This window comes from Quercus robur, chromosome 10 (assembly GCF_932294415.1).
Source record: "Quercus robur chromosome 10, dhQueRobu3.1, whole genome shotgun sequence".
Lineage (NCBI taxonomy): Eukaryota > Viridiplantae > Streptophyta > Magnoliopsida > Fagales > Fagaceae > Quercus > Quercus robur.
This window is the reverse complement of record NC_065543.1, coordinates 53848023-53863182: the sequence shown is the minus strand read 5'-3', so window position 1 is coordinate 53863182 and position 15160 is coordinate 53848023.

Sequence of the window (15160 nt, the reverse complement as noted above, 5' to 3'; positions counted from 1 at the left end):
TTTTGTAGGTTCAATACACTAAGTTCCTCAATTGAATTTAATTACGTAGTTGTATTACATTTAATTGTCTTTGTAAAATTCATTACTGAATATGTTTTATTGATCCAAACAACCATGTGTTTCAATTTATTTGAAGAATCTAGTATATTGCGCATCTAATTAATTGTACTTAATTTATGCAATTTTAACAAACTCTTAATTTTCTATTACACAAATTTCGTAAGTGTTGGTATGTTGCGATTGGTATAAAATTATATTAGTATGGGTATTAGACACATGTGGAAGTTATATTACGTCAATAATAATGTTACTCAAATAAGTTTATGTACATAATATTATTTACAAGTATTTTGACAATTGCTAACTTGACTTGTTATAAATTGTGCATGATGAAAATCATATACTATATAATAAAAGTTTAGCCCTAGAAGTTGCGGTTATGCTGAGAGAATATCCTACCTAATTGTCATGTGTGCTACTTTTAATGATAGTCTCATTTTACTACTGAATTTTTATTAACAATGGTAAAATTTATATAAGCCAGATAGCATATTGTTAAACCAAGGGATAATGATTTGTGTTTATCACTTTATCTCATTTTTATAGTTATCAATATGGGATTGGTTTAAATTACACTTAGTTTAATTCTAAACAATATTATACCACCAACCACTTGTTATTAAATTCATATTTAGAAAATTTCACCGTTGGATTACATGTTCTATATGTTCATAACATGTATGTCAATTTTCATGTCAACTAGTGTGTAACCTCGTACATATACATAGGTACAATTAAAAACAATCATAATTACACGATTCAAATTATACATTTTTTTGAGAAGATGTTAAAATTATACATGGTAGCAGCTTACACATCTTTTAAACCATAGATTTTAAAAATATATAATGATTTTTCATTATATATATATATGAATTTTATTGGACTTAAACTTTTCAAATTTTGCACCTAATAATTTACTTGACACAAAAATTAAAAAAATTAGATTGATACGTGGTGCAAAATTGGACTTCAACTGAAATGTAATTAAAATCTAATAGGATTTAGACTTTTCAATTTTTACCCTCAATAATTCACTAAGTACAAAAATTAAAAATTAGATAGGACACAGGCTTCACAATTACCCTTAATAATGATATGAATATTGATTTTTTATCCTCTTGAAATTTTGCAAATGTGGATAACATACGAAAATAGTATCATCTAACGATAGATTTGTCAAGATTTAATTACATCCAATTAAAAATTATTGGGTGTAACATTACTTAAAATTACACTAAGCAATGTTGCATTACAAAATATATAGTTATCATAATTTAAAAATAAATGAATACAATGAGTTTTATTTTTTATTTTTTATTCATAACGCTTAAAATAAAAAATTCTCAACATTGTCATATGATTATATATATATATATATATATCTTGCACTCATCATTTTAAAGATTAGAATTTAAAGTCTATAAAACTTTTTGTAAAACCTTATGTTTATACCATGCAATTATCTACTGTTATGATTGAAAAAAAAAATTGCAATTAGACTAAACATGGTTCTAAAATGTCCCTAACTAGTCGCTAATCCGTGCTATGTACGAAAACCTACTTATTTGTGAGGTAAACTAAAATAATTTTATAAAATCTTAAATTGATTAAGAAACTATATCATTGCATGATTTGCTCTTGTATGACTTCAATTTGTGTTACAATTTGATGAAGAAGTCATTGCTTGCACGAGAACCTAACTATTTGTAAGGTAAACTAAAATAATTTTATAAAATCTTAAATTAATTAAGAAACTACATCATTATATGATTTGCTATTGTACGACTTTAATTTGTGTTACAATTTGATGAAGAAGTCATTGCTTGAAAAACCAAAAAATATTAAAGAATCAGATTATTCACTGCTTAGAAATTATTGAAACAAAACAAAATATATATGACTAAACAATAAAGAAATATAAAAAGAAAGATGGGTTACATTCAAAAGAATAATTTCAATTATTGCAAGCTTTTTTATCTTGTAAAAAACGGTTAAAGAGAGTTTGGCGGTTCATGTACAAAAATTACTTTTTAAAAAATACATGAAAAACCATAAAATATATATATATATATATATATTAATAAAGTAGAGGGGAAGAAAATAACATAAGAAGAGCGCATACTTCTACTTGGCTTAAAAAAAGAAAAATATTGGGGTTTGCATTGCTTTTATAGTGTTTATGATTAACCTCACAATGTTTGAGTTTAAGTTGGACTTATTAGAGAGATAGAGTTTCACTCATTGTTAAGTTTGGACTAAACAAAAATAATTTTGTTTTAAAAAAATGATAATAATGCCCACCAAGCATCTTAATTACTACGTTGTTGTATAAAAAGTTACAGTAGAATTCTTCTATTATCCTAAGAAGTTGAACTTTATCAATAGTTGATGACTTTTATATTTATCCAGGTAAAGCCACGTTTAAGATAATCTTAATATAGGATTTATTCAAGATTTTTTTTTTTTAATCAACGTTTGAGTTTGAGTTTAAATTAGACTTGTTAGAGAGATAGAGTTTCACTTCTTACTTAGTTTGGACTAAACAAAAATGATTTTGTTTTTAAAAAATGATAATGATGAGTTTGAGTTTAAGTTGAGCTTATTAGAGAGATAGAGTTTCACTCCTTGTTAAGTTTAGACTAAAAAAAAAAAATTAAAAATGATATAAAAAATTAATGAGTTTGAGTTTAAGTTGGACTTGTTAGAGAGATAGAGTTTCACTTCTTGTTAAGTTTGGACTAAACAAAAATAATTTTATTTAAATAAAATTATCATTTTATTTAAATATTATGTTGACGTGGAAAATTGTGAAAGTTTCAGAGGATTTGGTTTATATATATATATATATATATAGATGATTAATACTTATTAGAAATATTTCGGGATTATGGTTAATCTAATGTGAAATAGACAAGTTTATAATAACTCCTTGCCGAACTTAAATTATAATGAATAACAACCATTTCTAAATTATTTTTATAATTCTGTCACTCTTATCCAATTCAATTTAACACTTTTATAAATAAATGAATTTATAGTTTGGTTTATGTGACACCTTTTTTTTTTTTTTTTTTTTATGGCAGTGACACATTTTTTTTTTTTTTTTTTAATGTGAATCATTTAGCAATGTTGGGTTCTTCTACAATATTCGGGTTCTTCTACAATATTCATTCTGTTGATCATTGCTTTCTTATTATTTAGTTTGCCTTCATTTTTAATATATCTTTCATATGATGGGAGATCACTAGATATTATTCAAATCACAATTAGTAAATGTTAACAATTGTAAAAAATATTGTGTTCCTCTTCCCTAGTTTTACTTTTTACAAATTTCGCTTTTCATCTGCATTAAATCACATGGATAGAGTTATCTCAAAACTGATTCAAAAAAAAATTTCCTATAACCTATTACATGGTGATTAAAAGTTAAAAAACCGTCCACATCTACTTTTAGTTACATGAAATATTTAAATTTAAATGACAATTTAAAATAATTTAATAAGTTATATGATTTAATAAATATAAATAGTTTTATAATACCTCACACATCTCACAAAGCAATTAATATGAATACATCCAAAGCAATAAGATTTAATAATACCTCACAAATAATAAAAGGAAATGCTATTGGTATTTTTATATTTTGTACCATCTGAAGATGTCCTGCTATAGCATAATGAAAAATGTGTTATCCAATGGAGTACGACTGTGGGGGATATGCAATATGCAACATCAAATCCTAGGATTTGACACCATGACCCCACAAGGTCAGGTCACAAAAGGTCATAAAGTCATGCCCCATCTTGAAAGCTAAAGGAAGAAACTGATGGATCAATCATCAATATTTTAATTTTAAAAACATTGCATCTAGGACCACATAACATATTATAAAATTCATCATCATAATTAACTACTATGAGCTTGAGGTATCATGTGATGTGGGGTATTTAAAAAAATGAGTACCTAAAATATTAAAATTAGGTGTTAGTATAAAAACTTATTTTTTATATTTTATATATTTATTTTTCAAAATATTTCACATTATTAGATAATTCTTAAGTATTTTCGGAATATAGAGAATGATTTTTTTTTTTTTTCATATTTATGGTAAGGTTTACTTATTAAATTAATAGTGAAGTTATTCATAAATGTGAGAGAAGGAGGTATCATTCCTCCGTACTCTGAAAGCATCTAAGAATTTTTCCCACGTCATATTGTCTATTTTACACTTTGGTTCTGTTTGAGATTTACTTATTTTATTGAAAATACTGTAGATAAAGGTAAAAGTTAGTTGAAATAGTACAGTGAGACTCATAAATAGTATCAAAAAGTATAATGAGGCCCATGAATAGTAGAAAAAAAAAGAGCTAAATGGTAAATAAACTGATTTTTTAATTTATGCCAAACACACACTATATTTCATTAAAATATTAATTTTTTATTGTTTTTCTTAATAACATCATCTATTTTCTTCTTTTATTCTTAGAATACGTAAAGAAAAAAAATAAGAATTAAATATAAAATGAACCGTGGTAATGGAAATTTACATAATTACGATAGTAACTTTGTAAATTTACACATTTTTAGCTTGACCGATGTAAGTGATTTTGAATTTGGAATTTAAATATATAAAGTTGATATATTTTTCTATTTTGCATTGTTTGATGCAAATGTTCTAAGTCAAATATATATATATATATATATATTTTGGTAACCATAAGCATAAATGTTTGTTTTGTATAAATATATATCTCGTGCATCTACACAAACACCATCTCTCTCACAACCCATAGACGTTACCAGAAGACTAATATATAATGAGAAAAATATGCACATATTGGATAATGGGAAAATTATTAATTTTTAGAGTATAATTGCCTTCTTGGATTCACCCTATCCACTAAATTAAAAGTGATTAATTAATACAAATAGGTCAAAAACAACTTGAGGTAGGTTTCATCTTATACCCAAATCTTTAGGCCTAGTATAAATGGCGCAATTTGACGAGACACCATTGGTGCTAATGGTCTCAAACTATCATTGCCATGAATCCGTGGATCTAGTAGCCCATTTGAGCAATCATATTACATTGTAATTGAAAATGATATTGAATGGTATATTTCAAATCAATTTGACTCCCATGTTTAGATTCTAAATTAATATATCACTATGATTGATGTAATACATGACAACCACTCGTGACATTGTTGCTTTCTTATAAATAAAGTCAAAATTTTGAACATAATTATTTGATGGGGTTTATGAGCTTAATAAAATGGAATTTAGTCCTGACCATATGTCACATATATACCCAAAGGTCAAGTTTTATGTAATTTTCAGAAAGATATACTTCTTTGACTATGTTATGTAGAATCTGGAACCCATAAACTGTGTTATTACTGTTGGTAGTAGACTTTATTTCAATTATTTGTGAAAGGCATGGAGGGGACAAAATGCTTGATTTAGTCAACTGATTAATCTCATGTCAAAAGCTTGCCTTCTTTAGAATAATGAACAAGCAAACGAGCAAGATGTCTTAAGATTGGTCTGGTTATAGGAACTGCATAGAGGGTTTTTTTTTTTTTTTTTTTTTAATTTTTAATTTAATTTAATTTTTTTTTTTAAAGAGAACTTATTGATTAAAGAGGTGGAAAAATAATGTTGTATATATATAAACAAAATTTAGGTACAGTACTTTAGATGTTGTTCCTTAGATTATCTTCTTAAGATTCAGTCATGTGGCTATTTAACTAAAAATTACACTTTCATTCCATGAACAAAAATCCACATGGCAGCTGAATGTTAAAAGGGAAACTTAAGGAACAATACCTAAGTACTGTATTTAAGTCTTGCCCTATATATATACCCAGATGAAAGTAATTAATTTATAAAAAGCATATAAATTGAGGTGAAGAAATACAATAGGCTATTGTTACTAGGAAGTCCAAAAATATGTTTGTGACATTAAATGAATATATTTACCATTGCCCAAGTAATTACTCAAAGTAAATCAAAGCCAATAAATGTTTTTAGCAACCAATACCTGATAAAAACAATTTTTTTTTTGGGATAAAAGTACAAGTCCATTCACTAAGCAGTAGTAATAGAAGGGGACAAATGTTAGCTTGTTGTCGGCAAACAAAACAGCATTTTTCAAATTTAAAAGAAATTCTATATAAGTAGGAGGGATAGAAAATAATACAACTATCTCTAGCAACAAATAAAGAGGGTAAAAATTTAAAGTGAAACTTGTCTTGTTGTTGTTGTTATTGTTATTATTATGCATTAGATCACATTCAAATATGATGATAAACAGATGATCATACGGTCTAACGTGCTAATTGGACACATGTAAACAAACCACTCACAACTAAGGGTCCCTTTAGATACAATTGAAAATTGAAAATACTGTAACAAAATAATTTTTAAATGTGTAAATAGTATCGTTGGACCAATTTTTAATGAAAAAGTTGCTAAAAAATAATGTTTGTAGGTCCTATAAACAGTAGATCCTATGAACAGTAGATCCGTACACTATTCATGCAGAAAGTCAACAATCACGGCTAAAAAAGAAAGAAGCTAAAAATACAAACGCAAAATGCAAATCATCCGAATCCAAATGCCATCATATGTTCACGCTGAATACGCTCTAAAAAAGTGTGAGAAAACTACAAAGAGTTTCACTAGCAAGGCAACAATAGACAAATTTTATTCTACGAAGTCATAGAGCATAATTTTGACGTGAAATCTCCCTTTTATATATTTTTGTATTTGTCTATAATTAATAAAACAATTTTTGCATGTTCATTAAAGTTTCAAAATATGATGATATATCAAAATTAATAATTTTGTATTCAATATATTTATCAATTATCAATCACGATTATTATATCAATACTATAATCTGCCTCTCCCCTTCCAAATACAAAATTTTGATTTCATTCCTGGATGCTTCCATTATCGGGTGGAAGCTCCTTGTCCTTGGTCGGACTCGGTCTCGCCCTGGGAGCTATGTGTATTGTGCATTTTGCCTGAGCTCCATGTGCGGACTTGTCACTTTGTTCAATGAACCTCAAGTCGTTGGGTCATAAGCCTTCAAGGTTGTCCAGAGTGATCATCTCTGACCTGAATTGGTTAGAGAAGATCTTCTCCCCCATAAAAATATAGCCGACGGCTTTGTTATTTCATGCAAAATGCAAAGGATTCTCACTTCTATAATTTATGAATGAATTTGAATGGATTTGATAAATAAATGATCATACTAAAAAATTAATATATAAAATAGACTATACCCTATCACTTGTAATGAGATTAAATCATATTATTAGTGAGATATATATATTGCTTAGACAGAGGGCATCACAAAGGTCCATTGACAATCATTACATTTCCACATAATCATAGAGTTGTCCAAAAGGCCCATAACAAATTAAACACCTTACGTTAATTCACAATAATTAGTCTCCTGGCCTCAAGTTGAAGAAACGAATCCATTTAAATTTGCAGACTAAACTAGAGCAAAAGCTAATACAGTAATGAAATGATTATGTTTTTCCATTATGAGATAGTCTGGTGGCATCAAATCACTTGATTATTGTTGTAAGACACAGTCTGGCATAGGAGCCATATTGTGTCGGCTCCAAGCATTGAAACTAAGTCTTACCGGCCCGTTGTTGTAAGATAAATAAAATTTCCTAAAATTGAGATTATTTTAATGATATATAGTGTATATATATATATATATATATGATGTGACATGAATTTCAGTTTTTTTTTTTTGAATTTCAGTTGACACATTGGAACTTTTAATACTAATATTAAATTAAAACCAGTTAAGATATGAAGATGATTTTAAAACATAAGTTAAAAGATTGGTGACATGACTAAATATACAATTTAACCTAGAATCGAATAGTCGTGGTTTTAAATTTTAGTTTGGTGGCATCAAATCACCTAATTATTGCTTCATTTGCATAAGAGTCCTTTTGTATCGACTTTAATGCACTGAAGTTAAGTGTTACTCATTGTTGTAAGATAAATAAAATTCCTTCAAATTGAGATTATTTTAATAACATATGGTATATGACATGACATGAATTCCAGTTGTCACGTTAGAATTTTTATATTGACATTAAATTAAAACCATATAAAATATAAAGACGATTTTGAAACATATGTTAAAAAGGTGGACGAGGCGACTAAATATACCATTTAACCTAGAATCAACTAGTCATGATCTTCAAATTTTCATTTTTTTATTTCACAATCAGTTGCTTCAGCCTCTCTAGGAACAGTGAATTTCCTATTTTAAATTAGTTGAACTACGGCTAGCTACCAGTTGAATTCTTCCAATTAATGCCAATTGTTTAAGTAAAATTTTTATAATATGGAAAATGATAGTTGTACGTATTATTTATTTATTTTTATTTGCTAGCTAGTCCAGATTGTACCAAATATATAATTTGACGCGCTGATTAAAAAAAATTAGGCCTCCAGAGTTGTTCACATGTGCACTAAATGTTCCAAGTTCCAACATCGCAGTTTGAAACTTTATTGATTTAATTAAATAACCTGTCCCTTCAAACTGATTATTGTTTAGCTTAGTGATATCCAGCTCCTCCTTTATGGTCAAGAAGAAGTAATATAAATATATGACTGAAGGAATATTGGAAGAATATATATATATATATATATATATATATTTTTTTTTTTTGACGAAAAGCACATTTTCGTCCCTACATTTTTACGCGATTTCCACTTTGATACCTAAGGTTTTTTTTACCGTTTTTAGTCTCTATTTAGAAAAACGCCTTCTGTTTTAGTCCTCTCCGTCAGTGTCGTTAGGGCACTGACCTACGTGGCAAACGGAATTATTAAAATAATAATAAAAAATTTTATTTTGTCATTAAAAAATGCCAAGTCAGCATTTAAATTTTAAAAAATAATTTATTAATTTTAATTAAATAAAAAAATAAAAAACAGAAATAAAAATAAAATATCACATTAATTGAGATTGAAGTATGTCTTGAGCAAAAACAACAAGAATACAAACTCAGATCTAAGAACACAAAATTAAAATCCAAAAATCACAAACCCAATAAATAAGAACATCAAATTAAACCTGAACAAGGAATTAAACATGAAAACAAACACAAAACACAAACCCAAAAAATTAAAATAAAACCAGCCTTCCCAGCGATCCCTCTCCATCTTCTCCCTCTGCATCTCCGGCACTTCCCCGCTCTCCACCATCGAATCTCTCAACCCATGCATTGTCATCCTCTCCAGCGGACCCCACTCCGTCCACACCCCCGATTCCCCTTCGTTTCCGCCTGAATTCCCCGAATGGGCCGAGGCCAACGGCGTCGTGGTTTTGGGGATTTGTTATGGGCTGCAGCTCATTGTTCAGAGGCTCGTCGGTGAGGTCAGGGTCGGAGAGAAGCAGGAGTACGGGAGGATGGAGATTGGGTCGCTCAAGTCTCCCTCTGACCACCTGTGACCGATCCACTCTCACAAATCGTTGTCTCTCTCTCCCAGATAGGCAAGTTTCTCTCTTTCATCTCTCTATCTCTCAGCTCAGTGGTGTGGATCTGGGTTTGTAGGTTGTGGGTTTGTGAGTTTTGTTGATCTAGGTTTGTGGATTTGTGGCGGATTGGTGCACTGATCTGTGGCGGATTTGTGGGTTCGTGAGATTTGTTGATCTGGGTTTGTGGGTTTTTGGCGGATTGGTACACTGATCTGTGGCGAATTTGTGGGTTATGATTCAAAGGCTGGGTTTAAGAGAATGGTGGGATTTGGAGGATGGTGGAGATCGGTGGGTTTCCAAGTTGGATTTGATTTTGTGTTTCGATGGATTGGTGGGTTTCCAACTTGGAGATTGGTGTTGATTTTGTGAACAAAGAGGATGTAGGTCTTTTGATTTTAATGGGTGTATGTTGGGTTAAAATTTTTGAATATGCAGATCTGTTTCTGGGTTTGATTGTTGGTGTATGTTGATTTCTGGGTTTTCAATTTTGGTGGGTGTATGTTGATTTCTGGATTTTGGTTGGTGTATGTTGATTATTGTTTGATCTAAGTTCTGAATTTCGATTTGTTTGGTTACAAAGAACGTACTGGAAAGGCAAAGAAAAGAAAAGACAAGAAACTAGGAATTAATTTACTAAAAACATGAAGAATATGAACGGTAAGAAAACGAAGAACACAAAGATGATCTTCCAACAAAATAATGAAAAGAAAAGAAAATTTTATGTTAATTATTAATTATTATTTAAATAATTAAATAATAACTAAAATTTTATTTTATTTTAAAATGCTGATCTGGCATATAAAAATGCCACTTAATTGCCACATCAACGCCACATCGGCGCCACATCAGCTAATAGGGTGTTCCGTCTACCACCTAGGATTTTGCCCTAACGGCACTGACGGAAAGGACTAAAACAGAAGGCGTTTTTCTAAATAGGGACTACAAGCAGTAAAAAAAAAACTTAGGGATCAAAGTGGGAATCGCGTGAAAATGTAGGGACGAAAATGGGCTTTTCGCCTTTTTTTTTTTGATAGCCTCTTAATAAAATAACCCTATATATCCTCTTGGTATATGGTAATGCCACCACATTAGTTTAAGTATTTGACATGTTTGTTTCTGCAAGTATTAATGTTTTTGATAGGTTCCAATTAATTTAACTGGTAAAGTTTCTGATGGTTAAATAAGAGATTTTAGATTCAATCTTTAGACCTTACTTACATAAAAAACCGTTTGGTATCTTGTCTAGTGATAAAGAAGGTGTTGTATATTGAAACTCTATAATAAAAAAAAAAAAAAAAAATGCTTTTAGAAACGATCCAGATTGAGGTTGATAACTTCTTCATGTGCATGTACACTTATTTGTGTTTATGTTTTCTTGTGTCTTTAGTGAGGAAGAAAAAAATTGAAAAACTTATATATTTCCTTAGCTTTATTTTAAATTCCTCTATTGAAAATTTGATAATGCGACTACATTGACCAATAAATTAACCACTAAATTAAAAAAATAATATTATTTGTCATACATTAACCAATACAATAACTGAATTTAATTATTGTATTGTATAGTATATAAGTTAAAAAAAACAATTGGGTTACCTTGATTATTTTAAATAAGTAAGTTATTTACTTTAAAAAAAAATATTTAAAACCACTTTTTATCTCACGATTTAAATGAATAAACTAACAATAAAGAAGTTTAATCAAACACACCAACACTTGGTGTGTGGTACATGTTGTGGTTAACGTAGTTTTTATCTTATGTTCCTAATGGTAAAAAAGTTTAATCAAACACGCCAACACTTGGCATGTGGTGTTGTGGTTAACATAGTTTTTATTTTTTATTTTTTAATCGTATGTTATATGCATCAAGCCTCACATAGATCACAATTAATTTACGAGACCATTTTTTCAGCTGAAGACCATGATTTATTTTACTTTGTATACTTGGTTCAAATATGTGTACGTAGCGGAGAATTCTAATCTAGGACTTGGTCAGAGAACTTAAGAGGGTGTTTGGATTTCTAGTTTCTATAACTCATAACTCTATTTCCATAACTTTTAATTCAAAAATGGTGGGACCCATGACTCAAAAGCTTGTTTGAATTTCACTAACTCTGTTTCCAGTTTTTGTTTTCATTACTCAATTCTCTGATTTTTAAATGATGAGTTATGAAAATTGAAAACACATTATTTTAGCTGTTTTCAGTTTCCATAACTCTGTTTTAAATGACATTTTTGTAATTAAACACACAAGGAGAGACCTACTAGTCAAGTCAATCGCACCTTTTGACCTTTTTTTTTTGTCACTGTTCTTCAGTTGTTCTTTCTTCTTTTTTTTTTTTTTTTTTTTCTTCCTTTTCGCTCTTGTCAGTTCCTTTTTTTTTTTTTTTTTTTTTTTTTTTTTTTTTTTTTTTTCCGGTTCTTCATCACATAATATTTTTGGTTTCCATTGGCTGGGTTCTTTCTTTCTTTCTTTTTTTTCTTCTTCTTTCACTAGTCTCCGTTGGTTGTTTTTTTTTTTTTTTTCCTCCACTGGGTTTGGTGAGTTTGGGTACTGGAAAAAAAAAAGAAAAAGAAAAAAAAAGAGCTACACCGAGTGATAGGTATGGGCCCACAAACAGTATGAAAAATATTGAGTGATGACGAGTGAGTGATGGTGCCAAACGGGTAAGGTATTTTAAGTGGTGAGTGATGAGTAATGAGTGATAAATGATGAGTGATGAGTGATGAAAAAAAAAATCCAAACAAAGCCTAAATAACAAGGTACTCTGTATCCAGGTTTTGGTCAATTATATGATAACCAAGTCTGAAACCATATCTATTGCAAACTGAAATCAGAATTGAAAGCTTGTTGCAGTCCAAACATGCAGGACTATTAAAAATAACAATATGACAATTGTTGGCAATTAAATTAAGGACAAAATTTAGCTACAAAATTGGTTGTAGTATAAGGCTACAACCTTACTCAATAAAATAAATATTACTACATGATGGAACACAAATCCGTCAGTGAGTGAGCAGATGGAATCACTCGTGGAATGTGAAGGTTTGCTCGTCGAGGGACACCGGTGTGGCGCCTGCCACAAAGTCTCCAATGCCAAAGTTAGGATCACAGTTAAACACAATAAAGAAATAAAATATAGTTTCAGAGTATTTTTGCATGTGTGTGCTTCTGTTGATTGTGTGAAAGTTTTATACCTGAGGCCATAAGGGCTAGCCGTTGAGGCTGTTAATGCTTTCTTTTGTAACGCACCTGGCCAGTAATGAGACTTTTAATAGGCCCTCCAACGGTCTTCTTGGTCGATTTGGTAACTGCTCGGATCATTGATTGATCGCATTGAATAACTCTCTGCCTTCGTCAGTGATGATGGCTTCCTTCGTTGTTTCTAATCACTTCGTCATGGATGATTCTCCCGTCAGTAATGTTATGTTCGTCAGCGGGATGTAGAGTCGTCATTCCCGTTAGTTGCCCCCCAGGTTCTGGGGTCGTCGGTGACCCGTCATGACGATCACAGAAGATGAAAAGTTTTTCTTGTGACTCTTGGGGTTCTGTTCCGCCTTTAATGCTTAGTGGCGGCGCTACACGTAATCATGGCCACGTGGCGCTTGATGGTCTGTGGAATTAATGGCATGACCCTTGGGTTTCCCGCTGGTTTTTCAATCGTTTTTGACCCACATTTAAAACTTCTCCTTTTCAACTTTTCGTTTATTTCTCAGAGACCAAAAGCACACCAATTTTTTTAGTGATACTCTGAATATTTTGAGGCTTCCTTTCTTCTCCGATTCGCCTTGCGCTGCTTCTGCCGTTCCGCCATTGGAGGTACGTTCTTCTTTCCTTTTTCTTTCTTCTTTTTCTTCTTTTACTGTATAATTTCTGATTTGCTATTCCCTTTTCGCTTCTATTCTGGTGTTGGCTTTTGTTTTTCTTTTGGGGTTTCAGTTTCGTACCTTGTTTTCCTTTTGATTTCTGTATTTTCCATGGTTGATAGCTTAGAGGTTAGGATAGCTTGCCCGTCGATCTCCTTCCTTTTTGCGCGTCTAGGGGGGTCTTTGGGTATTTACCCTTTTTTAGAAAATTTTGTGTATGAAGGCAATAGTCTGAGCGTTGTTTTGAGTGATTTGTTGCCGTTGCTCCGTCAATCGCTAAATTGGTTTGAGGGTTTAGGAGGGAGAAGATTAATGTCTGAGGTTAGGTCTAGTGACCTCGAGACTGGGCTATCGTCCAGTGGTGGCCCGGCTGAAGGAGATACCGCCGTCTCTGGTTCTCGAGAGGTTAGGGCTTTTTATGCCCTTAGGGAGATTTGTGGTCTGGATGACGAGACCGTGAATAGATTTAAGGATAGGTTTCAATTTCCGTCTAGGGTTCGTGTTCGTCGTCCTAGGGAAGAAGATAGGGCTTGTCACTTCTTTCCAGGCGAAATATGCTTTTATGAGTCAGCCTTCACCTGTGGGCTTAGGTTCCCCGTCCACCCGTTCCTGATGGAACTTTTAGATCATTTTGGTATAGCCCCTGGACAGCTCATGCCAAACTCGTGGAGGATCGTCATCAACTGTATGCAAATATGGTTGGCCTCCAACGGGGATATGATCAGGATAGGTGAGCTCACCTACCTGTATCGTTTGAAAGAGTCTAAAGAGTGGGGGTATTATGAATTAGTCCCTTGGGAGAGAAAGATTAGGATCGTCAAGGGATTGCCCTCGTCATTCAGGTATTGGAAGTCGCGCTTTTTCTTTGTATCTGGGGACGACTTCGAGACCCAATCTAGCAGTGATTGGGGTGATATCCCGAGGTTGCTCCGTCGGTGGGGAACCCCGACCTTAGGTGCGTCAGTATTTCTCCCCGTTGTTTCAATCTTGCCAATTTTGAAGTTCTGGTCTTGCTGACTTCTTTGTTTCTTTGTTTGGTATAGTTAAGAGACGGCCTGGGCTGAAGAGACGATATAAGGAACGCATAGAGACCGCCATCGGGTACGCTGAGACGATTGAGAGCTGGGACGAGCTGGTTGACCCTCGATCTCTTGCGTTTTACAACCTTGGTCCTGACCCATCTCCTTTCGTTCTTCGTCAGCTTGGCATTGAAGGCAAAAAGAGTAAGTTTTAACTTCGTCAATGCTGATTCCCCTTACGTATACTTAAGCAATTTTTTGACACACTTTCTTCTTGCAGAGATGACGACAAAGTTCAACAAGGACATGTATGCAAAGATGAGGTCAAAGAAGGACGAACCCCTGTCCAATTTGGGAAAGAAGACTGTGCGAGTCACCGGGAAGGGTCCTGCTTCCATCCCGCTCAGCATCGTTCCTTCAATAGCTTCTGAGACGACGAGGACTGCCTCCCCGGCCGTTTCAATAGAAGAGATTCCTACTCCCGGCTCCAAAAGGCCGCGCGTGGTTGGCAAAGGAAAGGAGAAGACCGATACTCGTTCATCCATAATATGGGATGACGAGTCATTGGCCGTGGAAAGAGCTCACGAGGTCGTTACTTCAGCGGACTTGAAGGCTCTATCTGACTTGTCCTTAAACGATGTGGCTTCTCGTCACGTCCACAAACTTGTCCAGGTGTGGGGTTCTT